Here is a 24,572-nt window from a genome sequence, read left to right as displayed (position 1 = left end):
AAAATATTCATATCAGTTTCGAAAAAAGAGCATTGAATCATATTTGATTAAATATATGTAGTATTTTAAAGGAACTACCTGTTAAAGTTTTATTTGAAAAACGTACCTTTTTGTAAGTATTAAAAAATTATTATAAATATAACAATAAATTTGTGAAAATTGTAGAGCCATTTGTATTAATTTATCATCAAGAATATAATTTTCTGACATGCATAATTTCTTCATAAGTTTTAATCCAACAATATTATACTATGAAATTACATAATAGATAATATACCTCGGAGCTGGGATAAAAATCTGGATAAAACAGTAAATAATATTATCCGATAAAACTTTTATAACGGCATCATCGTTTCATACACAATTTCCGCAACAACGTTACAGCATCATATCCCGGCTATTTACTGCAAATAAAATAGAGTCTAGGAAAAAACGAAGAGACGTCGGGGCGTCTAAATTAACGTTAATATAACGTCAACGTAACATAAAACCCATATATAGCACAATATCGAAATTTATAGATCGTAAGGCGCGATACACTTATTGCTGCGTAATAAAGATTGATTAAAATTACCTTTGAGATTTTTAAAAATATAACAATTCATTATCTCTAAAGGATATTAAAATATTAACATGACACTTTATGTTTTAGAGATACTATGCTTCTTTTGTTTTAAATTAAACTTTGCGCAATTTAATATTTTAGCTCAGACACATCTGAATTTGTTTTAATATTTTAAAAAGTAATATCTTTTCTTTAGATTAAATCTACTAATTAAATTATAGTATTATTATTATCTGAAATACTAACTGTAATAACAACGTTCCGGACAAAAGCATAATATAATATATGAAATCGCGGAAGAGAATTATTTTACGATCATCGTTCTAAAAAAATAATTCGGTAGATATGTCTGGATTAGGCAAGATTTATTAAATCTTTTATTTAAAAGTGTGGTTTATTTAAATTATTTATTTAAAAGGGAGGTGGTATGGATAATACTAAATTTTCAATTTTATTCAAAATTTTACTAAGATCTTTTGTTGGGATTAAATCCAGTTTTGTATAGCTGTATACAATTAGATATATTTGAATATATTTAGTAGTACAAAAAATATTGGTCCCTTTATAAATCAATACTTTTATCCGTCACCAAGGACAAATACAACCTTTCAAACGTAATAAACCGCGCATAAAAAAAAATTCATATTCAATTCCAATCAAATTAATCCCAGCCGCGGAGGTTCATGGAGAATTCTAGAAATATTCAAAATTATTCTCTGGTCAGGGAAAAAAGAATGGAAGGATTCACGTTATGAAAATAACAATCTCATCAGATTTCCACGCGCATCGCCGGTATTTACCATTAATTAGTACTTTTACAAGCGGACGAGCAGAGCGAAACAGGCGTGCGCGTACTCCGCGTCTTTGAGCTCCGCGTGAATATTCATCCCCTTTCCCGAATGCATAGAATTTCAAACGAAGTCCACGCAACCGGCCAGTACGACGAACGTATGATCGCACGAGAAACGATTATGCTTCCATCTTCTTGCGTCCAATATAAAACGGGCACCGTACTTTGCTTCTCGACTCGGACTCGCGTTAGCGTAATGGACGAAGAGATTTTCGCGTGACCAAGTCGATCGGATTTGCCATTGGCATTCATAGAGACCGTTCGATCGTAGAAACTTCTTGGAAATGCCTTGGCAAGATATCTTAATCGACGACGACAACGCTGATTTGTATTATATTACTTACATATCGGTCAGGCCAAATTACTGCACTGCGGATTTTTATGCATTTATGGGTAATTTGAAGGTTGAAAAACGCACAGATTACACGTAATAAATAAATCTATGAAATATTTAAAACGTGGTGTTTCTTATAATTAGACTGCGAATATGTATGCAAATTCACATTTTTATGAACATAATTTAAGAAATGGTACCAAGATAGAAAACTGTTTCACCTATGAAAAATATTATAGGGACTTATCATACTATACTTTTATTTTATTACTATGCTTTCTACGTATACTATACTTCTATTATTATACTGTACTTCTAATTACTATTACACCATATCCTGGATATTTTATACATTTTTATCGATTATTTACATTGTGTACATTTTTCACAATTTAAATTTCCTATAAATATATCAAATGGCCAGTCTAGTTATGATATGTAAGTAGGTAAAACAAATCACTAGATCTAAGTACGACTTTTTAAATTATATTCATAAAAATGTTCATTTGTATAAATGTCTCCATCCTGGTCATTACCCTCGAATTTCAACACGCTAATGTCTTCGTTACGGCCTTAGATTACGGAGAAACTAGGTCAGCCGAGGGTCTAAAAGCTTCGAAAATATCGATCACAGGCTTGAATAACTTTTGATATCATTGTTGTCGATGTCGTTGCTCGATATTGGTGAAACATCGTCGCAAAGGGGGTAGATAACTGCCGAAGGAAAAAGGTTTAGGGATTATCTGAAGATGAGGTGAATGGTTCGAGGGATTATTATAGGCTCTTAGGGTACGTGATGACATGGTGATTATCGCTGTTTGGATAATGAGAATAACATGTAAGAAGTATCTAGCTGTGTAAAATGAAGGTGAAGGATCGTTTGATAGTAATTCAACATCATAGAAGATCACTAAATTTTAGTAATCATTTTACTATTAAACAGAAGAATTTTAATATAACGATTTAAAATGGAAACAGTCTATTAGGTTCAAAGATACTCTTTATTGATAGTAAGTTGGAGAAATTTTATCAAAGCCAAAGATATAATTATTAAGACAAACAATATTTTAATATTGTGAACAATACTCTAGCTCTAAAGCCAAAGGTAATCTTGCTAATATGCTATCAATTTAACAATATATTGAATTTTAAAACTATTTCCCTGTAGAAAATAGGAAATTCTTATCGCATTCTTCCCGTATATTCTTCAACTATGATAGCATCGAACAGTATTTAAATAATTTGCTAAATAAAAATGGTAATTCAAAAAGGCTCGTATAACGCGTATAATATATTCATAACAATGTATCGTAAATCTTCGAATACTTTCGTGATTCACTGTATATTTATACTACACACACATACACATTCACCCTTAAAAAAATCACCCAAAAGGAGAAACTACATTCAAAACATTTTAATCACTATGTCCACCAAACGAGTCGTAGATTGCTACCACGATGATACCACAATCAGTATATTCAGAGAGTTTCGGCCCAACTACTGAGTCGTGTTAAATCAGAGTTCCCATTTGCTTTGTGCTAAAGAGGTTTGCTTACCGCGTTGGTAGCCCGCTGCCACTATGTGTCCAATATCGCAATAATGTTTGCCACGTCTGCTCGTGTACGTCCCTGTGGTACGTCTACCTACACACATACGTACGATCCTGTATGCCACGTGACAAGTGGCACGTGTGTAAAACCACACACGGCGAAGCCATTGATGCGCGGAGGCGGCGAAAGACGATAACATCGGTGTCGCGTGTATCCAGGCTCGATCTTAATATCCGCCACCGTGCAGCTACCTTAATTGGTATATTCTAGAGCTGTCAACGTGCTTGAATTATGACCATTTAATGTTTCTACATCGTGCACATCGTCGATTTTCAAGCAATGCAAATAACCAGACACCATTTTGTCTTCTTTCTTCCATCTCTGTTATCACGCGCCTCTTTATCTCTCACTTTGCTCGTCACTCGTTAGACACCACTCAGCTTTTTACCCGGTGGTACTTATCTGTCAATCTATCTGCGTTATCCTCTTCAAACTCCCAAACCCCTCGTTTCACCTTATTTTCCTCGATTTTCTCCCTTTCCGTCTATCTGTCTCCTTTCCTGTGGTTGCACCGCGTTTGCTCCTATCGTAGTCAATTTCAGCCGATAGACGCACACGACAGCTTCAACGTTTATACTGAGCTGCCGTGCATACCCTTAATATCCGCCAGAGCCTGTAATTAAGCCTCCATTCCCCATTAGGCTCGGTTCCTTGGCCACGGTTCCCCGGTTGGAAATCTCTTCGATCCTTTTTTTTCCATGGATCCGGAAAGACCGGGTATCCTTCCTACGATCAGCGGGAATTATCTTCTTGCTCTAGCGTTCCGCGTTCGCTTCTTTTGCCAAGTTTTTGCTGCTCTTCACTTGGCCTGTATAATCGTTCGTCTACTATGCAACGTTCTTCGACGGAACGAAGACGAGGGCGGACGTTAGTTAGTTGCATGCGAATTCTGTGAACGATAAGGAATTTTATATCGTGTTATAGCGTATAGATAAACTCGCGTTGGTTAATTAAAAGTTATTTTATGACGAATAATTTATTTCGTGCGTGCTAATCAATTAGAATTAACTCAAGATTATTCTGAATAATAGATTTTATACATAACAATTGGTCGAATTATCACAGTACAATGATGTAAGAAATTTGCAAAATTTTTAGGAAATACGTCTAGGACGATCTCTTATCATTTTTCTTCCCTTGTTTTCAAATAAGTTTCTCGTTTCACGTGATATAGAATACAATATAGTGTGCAATAGAATGAAAAGAATACGAGCTTATTATACCAGAATTATTAAACCAATGAATTTTCAAGAAAGGTATGTGCTGTGAAGGGAAAGATTCTTCATATCTGCCATAAAAAAAATTACAGGAAATACAGATGTGTCTTGCTCGTTGATAGAAAAATACAAACTTCTTTATTTATATTTTAAGTTTCCATTTCCTTATTGTAGAATTCTATTCCTACCACAAATTCTATTTCTTCGCCATCATACACTAATACATCAAAGGCACTCAATCTACGAAAAGCCTGCAATTTACCGTAGCAACAGAACTCTAACGAGAGAGCGTTAAGTAAATCCTCAAACGAATCAGAAGCAAAACGAAAACAATTTTTCGATTCGCCTTGTGGAAATTGACTCGATGGAAAGTTGATAGATCCCAGAAACGATCCGCACAAAGGTAGAACGGACTTGATTCGGTGTCCGGCAAGGAGATAGCCGCGACGGCTCGCGACGAAGCTGTAAGAGTGGGCGGAAGCTCGCATCGGTCGTCCACCATCGCGGTCCTTTGCCAGCTCGAAATTGGATATTGAAAGTCCGCGAAGTATTGCAATCAACCTCCGATTAATTGCGTCCTTTGATTTACACGCGCCTCTCGGTAGAGAGGGAATTTTATATAAAAGTTGATCTGGACGATTCCGTCCGCGCTTGCTGGTTGGGGCATGCAGACGAGGAAAATAAAAAGAGAATGGAAAAAAGATGGAAGCTTTTCAACTTTTTTGCAACTTTTCTCCGCGTTTTGCTCAAAGGCGGCCGTCTTTCAGGAAAGCAAAAAAAGAAATGGGCAGGCAGGGTGTATCTGATGAGCGACTCTCGACGCGGAATATCTTCTTGAATTTTCGCGGACAAGTTGTTCGACAGGGGAGAGAAGAAATGAAAAAATCGTCGAAGAAATCGGAGTCTTTTTTCATTCAGTTCTCGGACGTGGAATTTTATCGCGGCACCCTGTCTCTCTCCCTGGATGATAGTTACGATATCTCTTCGCGGAAGATTCGCAATTAAAAAGTCGGCAGAGTGACGGCGGTAGCAACCCTCCCACGGGGGGTGACGGTTCATCGAAGTTTCGCCTTATATTGACACGAAACGAGGCGAGATTATGCTCCCGCTCGGATGGAGTCGCTGAAAGACGACGGTTCGACGATTCCTCGATAATTCCTCCTCTCGTTTAACGGATTCTCCGGGGGGAATGTTCCCGGATGTGTACGAGTTACTTGTTTTTTAAGAGGAGTGGAATGCCGCGATATCGAGCAACTTTCCGTTCGATGGCTCGACAGCGGAATGTAAGTTTCTTTCGTAGAGTTACGGTACGCTTTGCGATAGTTTTCTATGGAATATTCAAAGGTTAATTTAGGAATATGGAAAAACAATAGGGTCTCAGTTTACTGGAATATTTCTTTCATATAGTTATTAAATAAAAGAATTGAATAAATTCTATTGCTAATTAAAGAATATTTGTGCAGGTAAGTTGGGACAAGAATTGATCTTTTAATATTTTTTAGTTGAAGATTATTTCAAATGATCGTTTCTTACCGACACGCGCTTCTCGAAACGAGTCAGTCATTTAATTAATCTGAAAATTAGTCTTTACAGAAAAGAATACTTTTTCATACTTTCAAATTTGTATTCCTTCTACAAAGTCTCATACAATATACAAATTCCAAAAGATCCAGCAATTTTTCTCACTTGAAATCCCTTTCAATTCGAGAGATCAAATTCGTTTGGAACAGAGCTTAAAAGCAAGTAAAGGTACCCTTTAAATATTTAATACCTTAGAACACATTGGCGTTTCAAAAAGACGAACCGGGTGTTAAATTCCTCGTGAAGAATAGCGCTCGACTTCTCGTCCGATTCTCTCCTGTTCAAAATTCAATATTCCGGAAAACACGTCGCCGATATTATGATATTTCTAAGCTCATAATACCGTAACACCGCAGCATGACGGGAGCACTCGGTAGGAAAGGGTCGATGTCGGAGAGAAAAAAGAGGTTCGAACGAGACAGGGGTCGAGGGCCAGGAAATGGTCCCATATTGGAAGACCTCTAATACAAAGTCACTTCCTCCTCGCCATATCTGCTGCAAACATACTGAATATAATTTAATATCTACATAGCCGTTATCATAACGGGTGACTCGGTACGTATCGATTCAATTTGCTGCTACTTGTTTCTTTGCATTCTCTAATATATCTTTTATCGAGCGAATAGAAAATAGAAGCAGAGAATTTGAAATATCATATAATAAACACAATTTATAACGCTATACAGTAATATCCCATTTATGAATCTATCGAAGATAGAATTCCATTTTATACGTATAGAAAAATTTGTTTATGCGAAGATATAAAGATATAAAAATACGAGAAATGTGTAATTAGATGAAAAATACAAATATTACGGTACTTTCGTGATTACTTCTCTCCAGGATACTCCTCGAAAATTGATATAAATTCGTACAACAAATTTCAATGAAGCCAATAACGAGCTACTTTCGCCCATAGAAAATTAGCCATCTTTTGAGAAGAGACTTTTGGCCATCGTGCCAAGATACAAAAGTATAAAAATTATATGAATATGATTGAAAATACAAATACTCGAATTTCTATTCGATTTGTGATTAGTCTCTCTTCAAATGTACTCTTGGAAAACCAAAATAAATCTGAACAGCGAATCCCGGTGAAGCCGGTAACGAGCTTCTACATCTTCCAGCGGAAAATCCACCATAAAATTCAATCGAAGAAATACACCATGGTGGTAGTTCCATTACTGGTCTAAATAGACGCTACGTAGGTAATTACCCCGTTAAATCGGTCGAGCCGAAGAAGAAGTAAAAGGAAGGAGGGGGCGTTGAAGAGTCTCGACACGTCTTTCATCCTTCGAACCAGTTAAATTGAATTTACACGACGTCGTATACAGAAGAGGGCAAGAAAGGCAATGGCTATTTCACCTGAGGGATGCCTTTAAACCGAAACGTGCCGCGATAATGTAACACGGGAGCCGGATAATGGAACTTATGATATATCATGGCGGCGGTATGGATCGGATGATCCCGCATTCACCCCATCGTCCTCTCCTAGCGTTGTAATATCTTCGTACCAAGAGGCTTTTACTTGACAATGACGTCCCAGCAAATTAAAATGTATATGCGGCGAAACAATGGCTTCTCCGTGCTTTCATTTCTTTGCTTTCTTCTCGTTACTGTGTGTAAACTGCACATGTTTATGCATTTATGAAGAATTTCAAAACGTGCAAATGTAAATAATATGCATAAATACGTAAAATATCTGAAATAAAACGCTCGCTATAATGTTTAGAACGCGAAGCTATGTTTACATTTATACAAACACGAAAATGTCACGCTCTATGATTTTCCAAAGGTATGTTCTTTCTAACTTCTTTATTGCAAACAAATGTTAACATGTCAAAAGAAGTTTTGGGAGTGAAAGAAGTAAAATACCGTGAAGACCGTACTGCACTAGCTATGGAGCTTATTCGTTTATTTCATAGACATCCTTCAACGTGTCCTACACTATCCTAATGTCTAAGGATGTTGAAAGGGCCTTAATGATAAATCCACAAAATGCACTTTTTCTTCCTCTCCTTTTCCTTTTTCTGTTTCACAAGGAAGAGAGGAAGAATTTTAAGAACAATCGTTATTGTTTTGTCACTAAATATAGTTCCTTATATTCTATATTATAAGCAAACAATCCAATATCCTCAGGAAATAAATAATAAAGAATAATAATGCGAAAAGGTAACAAGAAACACGTATAAAACTTAATAATTGTCCGTTCCGTTGTTCCATTCTCGCGTTTTAAGCCGGCGAACGTGATGTGTAATAAGAAAATGCGACACGCAGGAGAAACGCGGCGATTATAGGTGAATTAACCATTCGAATCTACGGGAACGAATACGCGTACAAATCGTAACAGCCGCAGAGTTAAGCTCCATTCATCCGTCGTTGAACGCCGCAACTCCTGGCTCCGCCTCTACCGTGGCTACGTGAGATCCGGCGTCACCGCAGGGCTTAAACGGCTTTAAGGATTTCTCTGAAGGCGTGAAACGTGCCCCCCGTCGCCCTATGAACCCGCGATTCTCTCTTTTTATATGCAATGAAAATTCCCCCGGCCTTTCTGCTAACTTCAACCGTTGCTTGATAATAAAATTTGTCTGTGAAAATAAATAGCTGGTGGCCACGAAGAAAAGATGTGATGCGGACTTTGACGATAACCGGGTCCAGACGATTGTATCGTTTTTATTTTTCGTTTTGAAGCTTCTATCGTTCGACCTGTTAACCGTACAGAATGCTTTGACTCGTGAAAGATAAATTTTGTCGGAACGTTTGGCCTGTTAACTGCGAAGTTTAGTTTCAAAAATCCCTTACGAGGAGCGCAAATAAAATCAAGCAATGACAAGTCTGCACGTTGACCGCAGAGTAAATGCTTCTATTACAAATTTTACGAAAAACGTAAAACAAAGCGAGGAAGGATTACATTTTTATTCGATAAAAAATTAACAATCGATTATTGAATAAAGGTATGTAGTATCTTAATGGGTCTTAGAGGAAAGGACAAGTAATGATGTTTTGATTTAATTAATAATATTCGAAGCAACGAAATAATTACAATGCTGTCGTACGTCTTATTTTCAGACGCGGCTTTCGACTTCCCGATTCACACTCTTCGGCTTCTACACTCGCTCGCTCTCGCTTCTCAATTCACACTCTGCACACCTTTCGCATCCGTTCTCTCCGGCTTCTCAACTAATACTGACTTTAACGTCTCTTTGTCTTTTCCCGCCGTTCGAGACACGTGTCCCGAAACGCCCGTGGCCAGGGTCACGCGGGCCCTTTCCACGAAACTATCCACTTAAAAAGGATCGACGACACATTGATGTACCCGACGATGCCGCGGCTCTCGCGACATTGTTTACGATTCGGCAGATATCTTAGGCCTTTTGTCCACGATACTACAGGTATTGTAATTAAAAACTTAAAAATTGACAAAAAATAATAAAGTACACGAAACGATTTGGGAAATAGCCGATACAGGCAGCAAAGTACACAAAACAATTCTTATATTTGTAAAAACGTGACATCCATGTCAATGCGTTTGCTCTTCGTTTTATTGGTTTTTATTAATCTTTCATATTGTAACTATAGAAATTCTTTATTAACACGTTTACTGTATTATTTATATCTACTCAATTCTTAATTATTAATCACCAACGCGAACTCTTACTTCCACGGTTTTATTTCGTTTTATATTTTACTCCTTTTCCTTCTACCAGTTTATAAAAGAATGTGAGATAAGATTGTTAAAAGAATGCGAGAGTTCCGAGTTATGAAGTAATGTAGCGCGTCTGGCTACAAACGATCCGTTTTCACTTGCTTCTCTACTTTACTCTCCCCTTCTTCTTGCATAACCGTGAGAGTTCAGATACTTTCGTAATGAGGGAAAGAGATGGTAAAGAAGAATTTTCTCTTGTTTCATTCTACTACATCTCCTTCTCCCCATACCAAAAGCCAACTTATACTTGACTATTATAGTACGAATATTATTATACAAAATACGATCAAAAGTTATTTAGTATTTTATATAATTTCTTGTACAGAAATAAATCAAAGCTATGAAATAAAATTTATTTCCACAAATACTCAATCTTCAGCAACTTTTTTCCAAATTTGGTCTCACATAAGAAAATTACACGAATATTCTGACCATTGCTTCGAATATTTATTATAAATCTTCCTAACATTGATATACGTAACCTGTAGCAGCATTCTCCTTCTCTGATCTCCTCTTGAAAGTAATTAACAATAGAGAAAAGCTTGAATGAACAGTGTTGGCCACGGCGACCTTCGTCTGCTATATCAAAACAATCTTCCATCGCACTTTCAGTTCGCACTTTATAAATCAAATTATATTTCATACACTATATACTGTTCAATCTCTCGAACACACAACCTCATATATCAGGAAGAACGAAAAAAAGGAAAGCAAGAGGAAGAAGCAAATCCCAACATGCATCTAAGAAATCTCGAAACTTTCTCCACGGAAAAATCCAGTCTCCCGAAATCTCCGCGACCAACGAGATCCACGTACAAGTCAAGAGACATTCCCTCTCGAAACTCGAAGCTCCTAAACCCTTAATGCTCCCCGACGCCTGGAATCCATCTAGTATATCTCTCTTCTGGTCCATTCCCTAGCTACTAAACCATTCCTTTGCTGCGTGTAGAAGCTCGAATCGGACGAATATAACGCAAGAAGGAGATCTCTCGATGACGTCGTGAGGTTGTCACTAGGAACAAGTCACACCTCAAAGGGTGCCAAACGTCGAAACGAGGCAGGAGGCGAGCCACCGCCTTCGGGGGATTCACTCTCTGTCCTCGTCTTTTCGCGCCACATTAACCTTAACGACCTTTTAGCCAGTTCCTTTTTTGAAGGCGGTCCGCGCGTCAGGGAGGGCGAATTTTTTCCTGCCAGTTCCTGAGATTGCCGTGTCGCCAGCTCAGCGCCTCTTAATGTTGCCTTTTTCCTGTCTCGACGCGACATCCACCCAGTGTCTGACGCCTCCCGATTTCCTCATTTTTACACTCCACTTTTGATGTACTATTAGCGCTTTTTCTTGCCACCTAGACGACTATGTAACGTCAGTGTGATATAACTTGGGGTACTGAGTTTTTTGGACAGTCGAGAGGGATGAGAATTTGGAAATTTAAATATGAGGTTGGTTAAAAGTAGTTCAGTCATCAATACTTGAAAGAATAGTAAACTACTTTATAAGTAGAAAGGTAGAAATAAGCAAGGATGTTAGAAATGTATTGTAAATTTATACATTTATACATGAATGTATTGTAAATAAAATTATAGGAAAGAGAGGAACACATCTGACTTATCTGGATAATAAAATTGAAAATTTTATTGGAAGAAGTCGGTCAATTTGACTTTTGAAAGACTGTGAAAAGATAATTGTTGGAGAGATTGGCAAGTTTCTTGAAATTTTAGTTGGTTTATGGCGAGTATCGACTTGGTCTAAGAAATTGTATTTTAGCATAACCATGATTACCAAAAACAAGTTGAATAAAGATTCCACACTGTATATTTCTATACTCTTCCCGCGCTGCAGCTATTAATTACAAGAAAGCTTTTGATGGGCGGCTAATTATCTTTTAACGACATTCTAGCCATTTGTTTCGCGAGGAAACGATGGAAAGAGATTAAATGATAAAACGTAAAAAGTGTTCCTGATTCGGAGGGCTATATCGCTCCGATGACACGATCAAATTATTATGAAAGATAAATAATGAAAAATAAGCGAGATCGACTTAAATTGATTAAAACGTACGTGAATAAAACATCATATTCAATTTATGGTTTCTACGGGAGATTGCGCGATATTTCATGGTATTACCTGCAGATTTCTGTTACACGGGATTAACAAAACTCGCTGTTTACTGACTAAAGTGCACGCCTTTTAAACGGCGCACACGCGCACCACGCTGAACACACACTTTACAATCTTGTTTTTCCTGTTCACTGAGAGAAGTATTAACACCGGATGACGCTGGTCGCCAAGCGTTTCCCCCGGTTAAACCTCCGTGCGCACACAATGCTCTTCGTACGCCACCGAGGCACTTTTGTTTCGCAAAACGAAACGAACATTGTCGTGAGTGATAATAATTATGAACTGCGAGATGCCTGTATTTATTACACGTTAAAATAAATTCCACTCTTTACCCTTCCCTGCATTTCATTTTAATTCCATTATATTCTTCGCCTTGTTCAACCTATTACACGTTTTATAATAATTATTATTATTGACTATATTTTATAATTATCGCTATTCTTTATCATTTTGGCAACGTCATTTAAAGAATATTTATGTTAAACGATGGGATCGATTAACTATAATAATCGTATATATTGTAGCATTTACATATTAATTAATTAATTTCAAGTATACGAAATTATTCATTACTAAATTATTAAACAAAGACTTATTTCTTGAACTGAAGTATATAATTGAAAAAAAATATCTTTAAACATCGGAATCGTGTCATAAGCTTACGCTTAATAAACAAGGAAGATTTTTTTCATTTAACTTACAGAAAAATCTGATATAATTGTCAAACTTACAAAAGCAGGACACATGGAAATTCTTAATTCCCCGAATAAGCTAAAAAGAAAAAAGGCAAAGACCCTTAAAAAATTTGCCAAGAACGTTTACTGTGATTGTTTCTGTAGACCTGAAGGGTGATTTCATCCCTAGTGTTAAAAGTACGTCCGATAATAATGCAAATCGGAAAGGATCTAGTGACACGTACCGGTCGGAACATCCTAAGATAGTTTGCAGTACGTGTAACGTCCGTCCTTACGACGTTTCACGAGCCAGCTGAAAATTTTTCCCGTTTTCGCCTCTAGCTTTGGTCGGAATCTCGTTTGCAAAGAACGCGCGTAGAATATCAAGAGACAGAGACGACTGGAATAGAGTTTACATGGCCTCTTTCCTTCCATGACTTTCTACAAAATATCTTTGCAACACAATCGACAGTAGCACGAGATGGAAAATTTTCCAAAATGATGAAATGATTGGATGAATGCAAAATGAATGCATCTTCGTTAATCGTCGTCTATTATTGCTTCCAGAACAAATGAATAAAAGATAGTTAAGACTTAAATGAAATATTATTTTGATATACACGATGATGAAGGTTGAAAATAATTTGCAAAAGTTTCCATTGCGATATACGTAATATTGTTCAATAGAAGCGCTGCATAAGCATGGAATTGAATGGCGGCAATATCGCAATTGAAGTTCAACGTTGTCACGATTTCGAAGCACGGAATTCGCAAAAACAATTACTCGGCATTATTGAAATTAATAAATGCCCAATGGACAGATAGCAGCCACATCAGCAATATTAATGAACATTAATAATTCGAATGTCCATTGTAATTATTAGTTGCGGAATTTAATAGAACTCTAAAGAAGGTCCAACATTCGTTTTGGATTAACGCGGAGTTAATTAAATCAATTACGATATGGATATTTATTCCAACAATATTAGAAATAAGTTATTGCACTGTTTAAAACATATTATTGCATGAAATATAAAACAATTTATACTAGCGAATCGCTCAATCAGGATTTCAGACAACTCTTACGCTTTTTTCACAAATTTCAATATTTTCTACATATTTCACCCCTTTCGTATCTTCCGCATAATAAAAACAAATGTTCTTCTATGTTATTCCATGCGTAATAAACTTTAAAAACTACTATCGCACAAGAAAAAAGGATGAATTTACTTTCCTAAATCTCTCAATAAAACTCCCAGACGACCTTTAAGCTTCCTTTTTACAACGTACAATATCTTCCACGTATTCCATATTCCATCGAAACCTACTTAACGAAAACAAATTAAAAATGCAGCAACCGAGCAACTGATGCTTGCATTACTTGCACGCGTGGTCAGAAATATTAAACGAAGAAATAAAAAGCGAATCTTTACGGGGGGGGAAAAAAAAACACTCGCCTTTTACGTGTGCAAAAATTTTATCAAATAAAGGATCATCCCTTTACAAACAAACGAAAAAAATAAAAGGGAGAACGCAGACGTGTACAAAAAACAGAAGCGGGAGAAAAAGAGCTCTTCGAACGAGCTGTTGAGCCTGGCCACGGGACTCGGCCAGAAAAAAAGAGAGAGACGGAGAGAGAAGAGTTGGGTTGGCCGAGATTAAAAGTGAAAAATCGCTGCGACTTGGCCGTGCCTTTTAAAGCGGCCAAACAAAGCCGCGACCCTCCGGTTAAAAAGCGGCGGAAACACTATAGAGTCGATGTGTTCCGGTATCTACGCGCGTGGCCCGTTTCCTTGTAAATTATCCGCGTGACCAGGCCCGCCGCGTAAACTCGCGCACGAATAAATTCATTTGTTATGAGAGAACCTCGTGGCCGGACGTTATCGGACGAAACGCGTCGGAATTGCTTAACGAAACGGAATAGCCGTTCGCTTATCCCTCGTTCCAGCCCGTCTCTCGCTCTCCGTAGTTTTGTTTCCTTCCACCCCTTCATGTTTATCCCAACCTTCTCGCTTCACCATTATCGTTGCTCTCGAACCATCCCCGATTTTCATTTCCTTTTTTTAGATTATTTCACTTTTTATTAGAACGTTTCATTTAGACTATTTATATTATCTTCTTTCAGATCGATTTAATTTTCGAATTTATTGGTTCATCAAATTACTCTTTGAACTTCTTTTACGTTCGCTCGATCGAACGCTCTTTATTGGAATTTCGTCTTTGTTTGTTCTTTACTGTTTTTTTCTTTTTTCTTCAGTTGCTTGTGATCGTACTAAATGATTGCATGGGTTATTAGCTACGTAAAGAAATCATAGACATAAAAGGAATGGAAAAATCACGTGGAATGATAGGTCAGTATGAATTTGAAGTATTTTAAGCAAGTTAATAACTTTTGTATATACTACTTGCTTTATGGTAGTTAAAAAAAGTACTTATCTTCCGGTGAAGTGCTTTTTTAATCCGATTTTATATTTAATTTTTACAGTACCAATTTTCTGTAGACATACAAATCTACTACTAAATGATAGGAAATTTAATTAATTTAATATACTTATATATGTTTTCAATTTAATTTAATATACTTATATATGTATCAATATTAATTTTTTTAACTTTGATAGATTTTTGCCTAAAGAATTTTCTAAAATAAATACGGACTTTAAATTAACAATTTCTTTCAATTCTATATACCTATGATGATTCTAAATTTTTAACACGTAGTGTACGTACCGACAACACGACACCTCTCCGTCTCCGTTTCTCCTTGGATCAGCCTGTTCCGTTGGTATCGCGACCAAAATTGGTATATAGTATCGTGATTCGACAACATTATTTTAATTATCATACCGCGAGTAAGTTGCCGCTCGAGCGAAATTAATCGCACTAGCCAACGAACAGGAAATCGATACGCGAGGGTGGCGGAATCGTCGGAAATTCGATTGCGCGAAACGTAGTTCGGAGCAATTAGGTCGCGCTCGTCGATGGAATTCACGAAGAGGCCACCTTCAAAGACCACCGTCAAAGACGTAGCTTGGTCGAAGGCACGTGGGGAAGTCTCGAAGTGCCGGTTATATCGTTGTAAAACAGGAGAGAATGCACGAAAACAGGCATGTACTAGTAAACGTGAATAGTGTGTGTAGAATAGAATAGAAATAATTCGAATAATAGAAATATATTTGATATATTATTATTATATCTATTATATATATTATTATTATATATATTATTATGTATATATATTATTATTATATCTATTATATCTATTTATAATAGAAATATATTTACACAAAATGTCATATACGTACATATGTACGTACAATGACTTATTAATATTCAGATATCACGGTGTTCCATTATTGGTTTATACGTGTACCTATGTATACATTGTATAAATATGTAATATGTATGTTATGTAACTGTAACCAGAACTGTGAATTCGATATTTTACATTTAACAAGTACATGATATTGTAATTACCTGTAATAATTTATCTTAGACTTAGGCGTATTAATTTTATCAACAATTGGTCAGTAAACGTGAATACAATCGGGATCCCTTTCAATTTCATCAGCATTGAAAAAAGGCGCCATGGAATCTGTCACAAAAATCGGCGAGCCTCTCGGAACCTAATGAACAGAAAAAAATTGGACAACGTTATACGGTTGTTCCCCAATTTGCATCTTTATACTCGTTATTTTGAACATTCCCCCGAGACGTGGTTCCTTTTTTCGCCAATTAACAATTAAAACAAATTCGTACAACTCTTTCACACCGCCTACACGACCCCACAAGGCGGCACAAGCGATAAAACGGAGGGAGAAAGAGGAGCGAGAGCGAGTTTAATTAGTGCCAAGGCCGAGGATCGGTCGAAAACTAATTAAATCCACCATGGGCAAATGAATAACAACGTGCATCAAGGGGAAATCGTGGACTTTCGTGGGAGATCGACGATCGAATTCGCTTGTTATAGATAGGCAGATATCCTTCCGGCTATTCACTACCGTCGCTTCCTGACGAAACGTTCGTGGGTAAATATTATTATTCATGGCCGCGTATCGTATTACGATGAAACGTATTTCTATGGGGTGTACACTGGCGTCACGAAATCCTATCAGCGTATTTACGTCAGCGGATAAGGAAGATTATACACCGTGTCATGAAAGAGATGTTACATTTTTGTTTTATCGTCATTCCATTTCTCGGCTGATATATTATACACCGTGCTGTATTCGTTCGATTTTATCATAATAGAAAGTTATTATCGATATCGATCACCGGGATTATGTTCAAAGGTAGTGACACTAAAAAGGAAGACGCCTATGCAAATAAATCGACCACAATCGAGCCATTCAACGATATTATTCGATAAGAAATTGAACAAATACTACTAGAAAATGTTATGAAAAATGACATTTGAACTGGCACACATTTGTAAAAGAAGTGGAAGTGGCCATTTGATCAATATCGTATTTTACATACGCGGTGACTCTTTTTTTTTATGGCATCCTGTAAAACGCAACGGTAAAATGGAATGAAACGAATAAAGAAGAAGAAAATGAGAAACCTGAGACAACCGTGGCGAAATAAAAATTCTTGTCTGGCTGGTAATGAGTAAAAAATCAAATCACTGCCGATCTTCTTACTCGGCTGACGTACACGGTTGACGTTCCGCGCGTGATTTGCAAATGCCACGGTCCGGAAAGTTTCATTTCGCGAGACAAAACTCGTGTTTATAGGAGAACGTGTGATAATGCGACGCAGTGAGTATGATGTGTCACGTGACAGGCGAAAAGAGTAGTTTGTGGAAGAATTTTTAGCCTGGCTCGGTACTGGAACCGGAATTATCGTTAGCTTTGGATATTGATGGAATTTAGATCTCTATTAGCATTGTTGATACAGTGATTAAGTTTTGGTTTGAATCGAGTTACTTAATTTTTACAGCATTTGATTTTATTCTATGCTTTAAGAATAAATAACTAACGAATGAACATGAAATAAATGAATTGTAGTGTTAACACGAAAATGATCAGATAGACTTACAACAATTTTTAAGAATTTTCTACTTTTTCTGCTTGTATTACACATTGTTTCATATGGATTTATATGAAATTTACTTTCACCTAATGAACCCTTGTAACACGTGTACGGCAATATAAATAAATAGAATGATAATTTTCTATGAATTATTTCTCAACAATATTGATATTAAACGTATCTAACATTTATTCTCCATTCTCAGAATAAGAATTCAAGGACTCGCAATTAAAAACTTCGTGACCGATAAACGCCAGAAGTGGAAGAGATAGAAGGAATCAAAGAAAGCCATCCCGAGAAAAAGTAGAAGACGAAGAAAACGGAAGAAGTAAAGAAAGAGTTGTCGCGGTCTGGTTCCTGTGACCATCCCCACTTCATCAGAAATTTCCAATGCAAATATCAGGTGCCGTGGTGGTGGATGAAAATGAGGAATAATCAAAGAAGCGAGGGATAGGAAAAAAAGTGGAGATCTCGAAGGGTGGTACCGTGATAGGGAAGGAATCGACACGTGGCCTATGGAGGAACTTTAATGACATTTCTTATTTCCAGCCGTTTCTTGGATTCCCGTCGACACCTCGTCTTATACTTTCTTTCTTTCCTTCTTTCTTCCTTTTCCGTCTCTTCATCGTCATCGTGAAAGTAATTTTCTACGCCGGGACGTTTGCTCGGCTACTTTATTTGCCCCCAAACTTTATATATCATTCGTTGATTAACGATGTTTCCGGTTCCAGCGGATGTACCCGGAAGTTACTATCCCTCGAACAGAGTCGTATTACTGTTAAGTTTCGAATGCGACATATAGGTACGCTGGCCTCATAACAGTCACGTGTTTATGTGTAAATAATATCAACGATTTTGATTCTATAACCGTATAACCGTTGATACATCAACGATAAATAATAGATTTTAAGCTTCGACAATAATTACTGGATAAATAATAATTCACAGTCTTATAAATATTACAAATTAATGAGACATAAATATTATACTTCGTATTACAATAATTTATTCACGTATTTGTATTATTAATAATTTATTGAATTATTGCTATCTTAATAACCTGAGTAGTACAATCACAATGAAATTGTGAAATGGACTAAACAGCACAATCAGTTCAACGAAAGAAATGTTAAATTGTGAATTTGATTTGATATTTGATAAAATAGTTCGATCAAGGCAATGATGAGAAAAGATGTTCCTGGTAATGTTAATATTTAATTTGACGAGGATAGAAATCTGATTACACAGAATTATTTATTTTCGTCGTGTCATTTTAATTCTAATTAATTAATTATATTCCTCGTTTTGATAAGAAATATGCCAATTGGCAGCGAGCAGGTAACAATATTCGAGACTAGAAAAAGATCGATAGAAGGGAACAATCTAGTCGTTAACTAGAGCCGTGAAACGTTCTAATACTGACGATACGTCAGTATAGTACTCACGAGTACTGACCGATCGAGATTCACCGTTTATTTCAACGGCGTTTCACTTCAGGGGCATTTACTACTCTCTCTGTCGGTTTCCCCGGCATTCACGGAGGCGGAACAGGAGAGGCGGAGTGAAGACGATGATCCTTGAGCTACTTCCAAGCAGTCGTGCATCGACGCTCGAAACAAATTGCGTCTGTAATTATAGCGCCCTACTTCACCTGATTACGGAACTACGAGGCTGGATTACTGAGACTGAATTTCGTATAAGACGCTGCGAAATTTCAAGTAACTCTGCCTCGTTTTTCTTATCGCTGACCAATCGATCAATGTCTTTGAAAAAAGAAAGATGAAAAGTTAACTTGCAAACTCTCCTTTGTAAATATAACCAACGATTATCCTCAAATATCAGCTGATCTGTTTCTATAAATCCTGATAATTCGCATAAACTTGCGCTATGTGTTCCTTTATTATGAACATTTGACAATTAAGCAAATGACAAATAAATAACAAATAAATAAACTGTTTCTCATTAGGGTACCAAATGTGACAATTACAGAGAAGTATAGGAATTGGACGGTACAAGATAGAAGATAAGAGAAACATTAAGAATTGGTCAATAATACTATGACTCTTTTACGATTTAATGAAGTGTGAAGTGTGACATAGTAGAATCTTGCTCTACATCTGACCGTAAAACAATATTTCCTGCTTTATAGCACACACGATACTTAACATCGACTGATGTAATGACATCGACAGTATTAAAAGTTCCAAAAACAATATCGTTTATTCGAATCGAGTGTTTTAATTAATCCCAGGTCTATCAGAAAATTTCCCTATCGCGCCATTAGCAAGTCAAGTGGCGATCATCGGCGTCTGCCTCGCAGCAGTCAACACGGTAAGAGAAAAATATTCTAAAGAGAGAAAGACAAAAAGAAGAATTTAATAAAACGGCGGAGAATAAAAGAAGAAAAATAAAAATAAAGCATTTTAATGATCGCAGGGAGAAGATGGTATCGATCGTCGTAATTGTCGGGTTGGTCCGTTCCCTCGGGCAAAAAATATCGCCCGATCCTTTGTTCACCGGAGTCTCAAGTGCATCGAGGCCGTGGCTGTCCTTTCACGGTGTAAAAGACGAGACAATCCCAATCGTTCGCACTTTCTCAAAACGTCTCCGGTCCGGAGCCGGAGGCTGAAAGTGTCCCGCAAGAGAACGAAGGAAGATCGTCTCCCTTGGGAACGAGGGAAAAAGGGTAAATGAATAGCGACAAGTTGCGCCGAGGTTCCCGCCGAGAATAAAGATGGAGGGAGCCTTCGGGGACACGGCTAAAAGCCGATACGGAAACTCGATGCAATTCGCCGCGCGCCGTTCGGCGGACAAACGTGATCGCTGGGGATTTTTTTTTTTTTTTTTTTTTTTTTTGAGAGACCGCAGCAATTTGTATCGATAAAACAATAGAAAAATATGAAAGTAACATCTTCTAGACTCTCTTTCACGATCGAACTAATTTTGAATGTCACGGGATTACAAACTTCACTAGTGATAATTAAACTGCGGCTCGTTATGCGAATTTCTACAAAGACAAATAAAGGGATAGAAACTTGTTTTACGAAATATTATACTGCTACCAAATATTATAATAGATGCTAAGCTTTGCGTATTTTATGTACCTTTGCATATTACGCGAATTCTCTGCGTTCCTACAATTTTTAAATTTCTCTATGGATGTACAGAGATCCGCAGTCTAATAATAATAAACATTTTCGCGTCTTCAATAACAGTTTCAGTCACGAAATAAAAGAAAATTGTATAAATTGCAGCTACTATCCGATTATTCTGTTTGCCGGAAACTTATCAATGTCTCAACAAACAATCGCTTCTCAAAGCTTTAAATAACCAAAAATTGTATTTCTTTCCCATTGTCACGTTCCATTGTTCTCGCGGGGAGCGAAATCGCGTGACGATAATTGCTTACGTAAAACAGCGGTGTGGCAATAGCGGTAATTAGACGGTGAACTTCTTTGAGACAGTGACTGATTAAATGACGGAAAATTCAGGTAGTATGGAAAAGGGGAATGAAGGAGAGGTGAAGAGTAGAAATCGTCTTAAACGGAGGTATAAATACGAAGAGTTGAAATGGCTAGGTACGCGGAAGAAGGGAGGAAGATTACGGACGAAAAAGAAATCGTGGAAAAGGATGGACAGGGATACAGATTAAGAGCGTCGTGGATGACCTTTGTACGAAAGGAATCGAGATTAAAACGAAAGACGGAAGTTGATGAGGCCGGATCATTAAGCAACTGGCTCCTAGCCTCGGTATTATGCAAACAATATTTAAGGAAGAGGAAGAAAGAAAGAAAGAAGAATGAGATTTTGTTCGAGCACGAATAAAGAGAGGTACAAACCATGGAAAGTTTTCATATAATTGACCAAACAGTCGAATATACGTATAATGCGCATAAAGACACCCTGGGTCTAAATTGTTCGTAAAGCGTATTGTTCAATTTTACCGATTGTTTCATTGCTGTTCTTGTGATAATAGCAGCCCTCTTTATAAATATATGTCGCCAGTTTTGGTATCATAAATATTGTTTCATCGCTGTGTTTGTAATAAAAAGAGTGTTTAAAGTCGAAAATACATTTTGTTTTGCAAATATCGAAGCGACATAACATATCTATAATATGTATAATAATATAAATGTACTTTTGTATCGAAAAATGTATTAATTGAAAACGTAATTCGTAATTCATATGCTGTGAATGTTTATACGTTTATTAATACGTACGATTTACAAGTGCGAACTCGAAGGTTCAATTCAAAAACGCATAGAATATGCAGAAGAATGTAAAATATTCAGGATAGGGTACCAAACGGATTTCTATTTAAGTTCCACTGTCGTAAATTAGTAAAACGAACCTGCCAGACGGTTTAATACCTACGGTTTTAATTGCTCCAGTCACAATCGATCTAATCTCAGACGTCCCACGTGTCGGTTAATTTAGTAGATCCTTGACACTCTAGTTATCGGTTCGATAATGCTGGATGTAACTTAGATGAAAGATAAGAACCTTGAATCATTCAATGTCACGCGAATTAATTAATTTGCGCATCGATGAATCGTTTGCGTGAAACGTAAGAAGATCAAGAATGTCGTAAAACAGAGTGACAGCAAACGTGTTGAAAATGTTGAAAATTATCGATGTTGATTACAAATTTTTACTTGATAGGATTATTGGTCGTAATATTGATAAATACAGAAAATCTAAAATTTAACGGCAGTAAAGAAAAAGAGAAAAATTCGTAGCAGCCGCGTGTTCGCGAGTCAGACACGACAGACGCGGAATCGATTTTAACGAAAGCGCCGCCAACTGTGAAAACAGGCCGAAGCCCTCTTCCAGGTGGTGCTCCAGGTATAGTTTGCGGAGATTTCTGAACAACTTTCGCGGAAAGGTCAATATTTTCCTTGAGAGTTGCGCCTACCTTCAGCCACCGCGCGCCCCAAATCGTGTTTTATCTCGGCCTCCTTCGAACGGGCTTGTACGGCGTGAAAAAGGTAATGAAAAGAGAAAAATCGCATGTAACGCGTTCATATAATGGAGCACGACATAGAAAAATAGAAAATGACAGGTTGAACGACCGATTTTAAACGTAAAGTGCATACGTACGTATTCGAAAGTGACATATTACTTACAATATGCGTTAGTAAATCACGAGACATATTATATCTTGTGTCTTGTGTTTGCCATTATATTCGAGTGTAAATTAACAAAACATCAGAAATCTCTTCAGAGGCTTATCAAAAGTATATTTGTTGAGTCAATAACTGTTGATAAAAGAATTAGCACCCGGTTAACGCTTATCACAATATCTACACATGTAATAAGCTACTGATATTATTTATATTTATAATTATTTATACTTGTAAAATTCTTCTAGATAAAAATTAAGGCTACTACTAAAAGGCCTGTAACTTCTGTAAAAAACAACTTATAATCTTTCTATATTAACTTAACGTGTATCTTCGCATATAGTTCACAAATATTCTGAAACACAGGAATATCATTTAATATCCAGTGAAGTATTGTTCGTTCAAAATCGAACATTTCATATGTTACGATCTAATAATTCAATCTTAAATCGAATCTTTACGGATATCTCAGAATTGACGATATTCCAACAAAACAACGATATACGTTCTAAAATAATAATCTAAAATTCATAGAAAATTAATTCAATCCAACTTAATGCAAAAAAGGTAGAAGCATCGAACGACGATCAAGCAGCCTTCAGCGAAAGTGATAACCACGAAATTGTAGGAAAAGCTTCCCAGTAAGATCGATGCAGCGACCTTGAACCGGTCACGGTAATCCCGGTCGTCGGGTATAATAAGACGGTTCTCCCCGAAAACTTGCGCCTGGTAGGAAACCGCCGGATTATTTCTCGATGTTATCGTCCAGCCGGATAAGTGGAAGAGGTGGAATCTACCAAAGGAGAGACTCGATCGACGCCAAAGTGGTCTCGAGTCGATCGACTCGAGATTTGAATCTCCGCCCGGTACGAGCGAAAAAGAAAGGGCATCAGACAGAAACTGGATTCTTCGAGGAATCGAATTCACTTCCATTCTCACAAGGGATCCTAACGTTCTTCGAGAACTCGAAGGGATCGTCGAGTAACCGGCCGTTAGACTTGCGGCTCGAGACGAGGAAATACGACCGACTGCGATCTGATACCTACGGTGAATCTATTAGACCTAGCTGTGCAAAGTGAAAATTGATTAGTATCTGACTACTGATTTAAAGAACGAATACTTGTATCGTTGAATGTATACGTAACTAGATAATTGATGATCGTGGACGTTCTAATTTCAAGCATTTGAATATTAAAATATTCTTCTTAAATTAAACTTAAATTAATCTTCTGTTATAGTTTATGAAAATTTTGTTAGAGAATTTAGCTCTTGTCGTAGGGTTTAGTAAAATTTTAAATATAGTATATTGAGTATACTCTTGTACAAAGCAAAGAATCATTAAAGATCTAAGGCTATCTATGACGAATATACGTTTCATTGATAGTTTGATTTGTTGTGAGCTTGAGTTAATCTTCGAGAATGTTCTGATTCGAAGCATAACATATTGAAATTGATCCATTTGGTCTTTGAATGTTGAAATAAGTTTCTTAAGCCGAGTAGTTTTCTTTAGAAACTAAACAACTGTTCAGGGATTTAATCTGATTCTTGAGAAGACCTAAACTTGCTCAAAGCTTAAATAAACGATTGATCCGCTTGAAATTGTGATTCACTGAAATGCACTAGACAATCAAGCGATATACAGTTCTACAAATAACGTTAATAAAGGTTACAAACACAAATCTTCTAGAAAGTGGACCAGGAATAGTTCGCAAACAGAGGGTTAAGTGTGATGTTTAAGTTCTACAATAGATGACAG

General features: G+C 36.9%; 1 protein-coding gene across 2 annotated transcripts in view; it reads right to left on the bottom strand.

Moving 5' to 3' along the window:
• Positions 1-3,039: 3,039 nt before the first annotated feature.
• LOC126917618 (delta-1-pyrroline-5-carboxylate dehydrogenase, mitochondrial) overlaps positions 3,040-24,572 on the bottom strand; it is a 56,571-nt gene continuing 35,038 nt past the window's right edge. The window contains exon 8 of one of the 2 annotated variants that reach the window (XM_050724690.1): positions 3,040-4,251. The gene's annotated coding sequence lies outside the window, so the exon portion shown is untranslated. Of the gene's footprint in view, positions 4,252-16,145; positions 16,286-24,572 lie in introns of those variants that run through there. The other variant, XM_050724688.1, reaches the window with a different exon arrangement.

This window comes from Bombus affinis, chromosome 6 (assembly GCF_024516045.1).
Source record: "Bombus affinis isolate iyBomAffi1 chromosome 6, iyBomAffi1.2, whole genome shotgun sequence".
Lineage (NCBI taxonomy): Eukaryota > Metazoa > Arthropoda > Insecta > Hymenoptera > Apidae > Bombus > Bombus affinis.
This window is presented reverse-complemented; position numbering and strand designations above follow the sequence as displayed.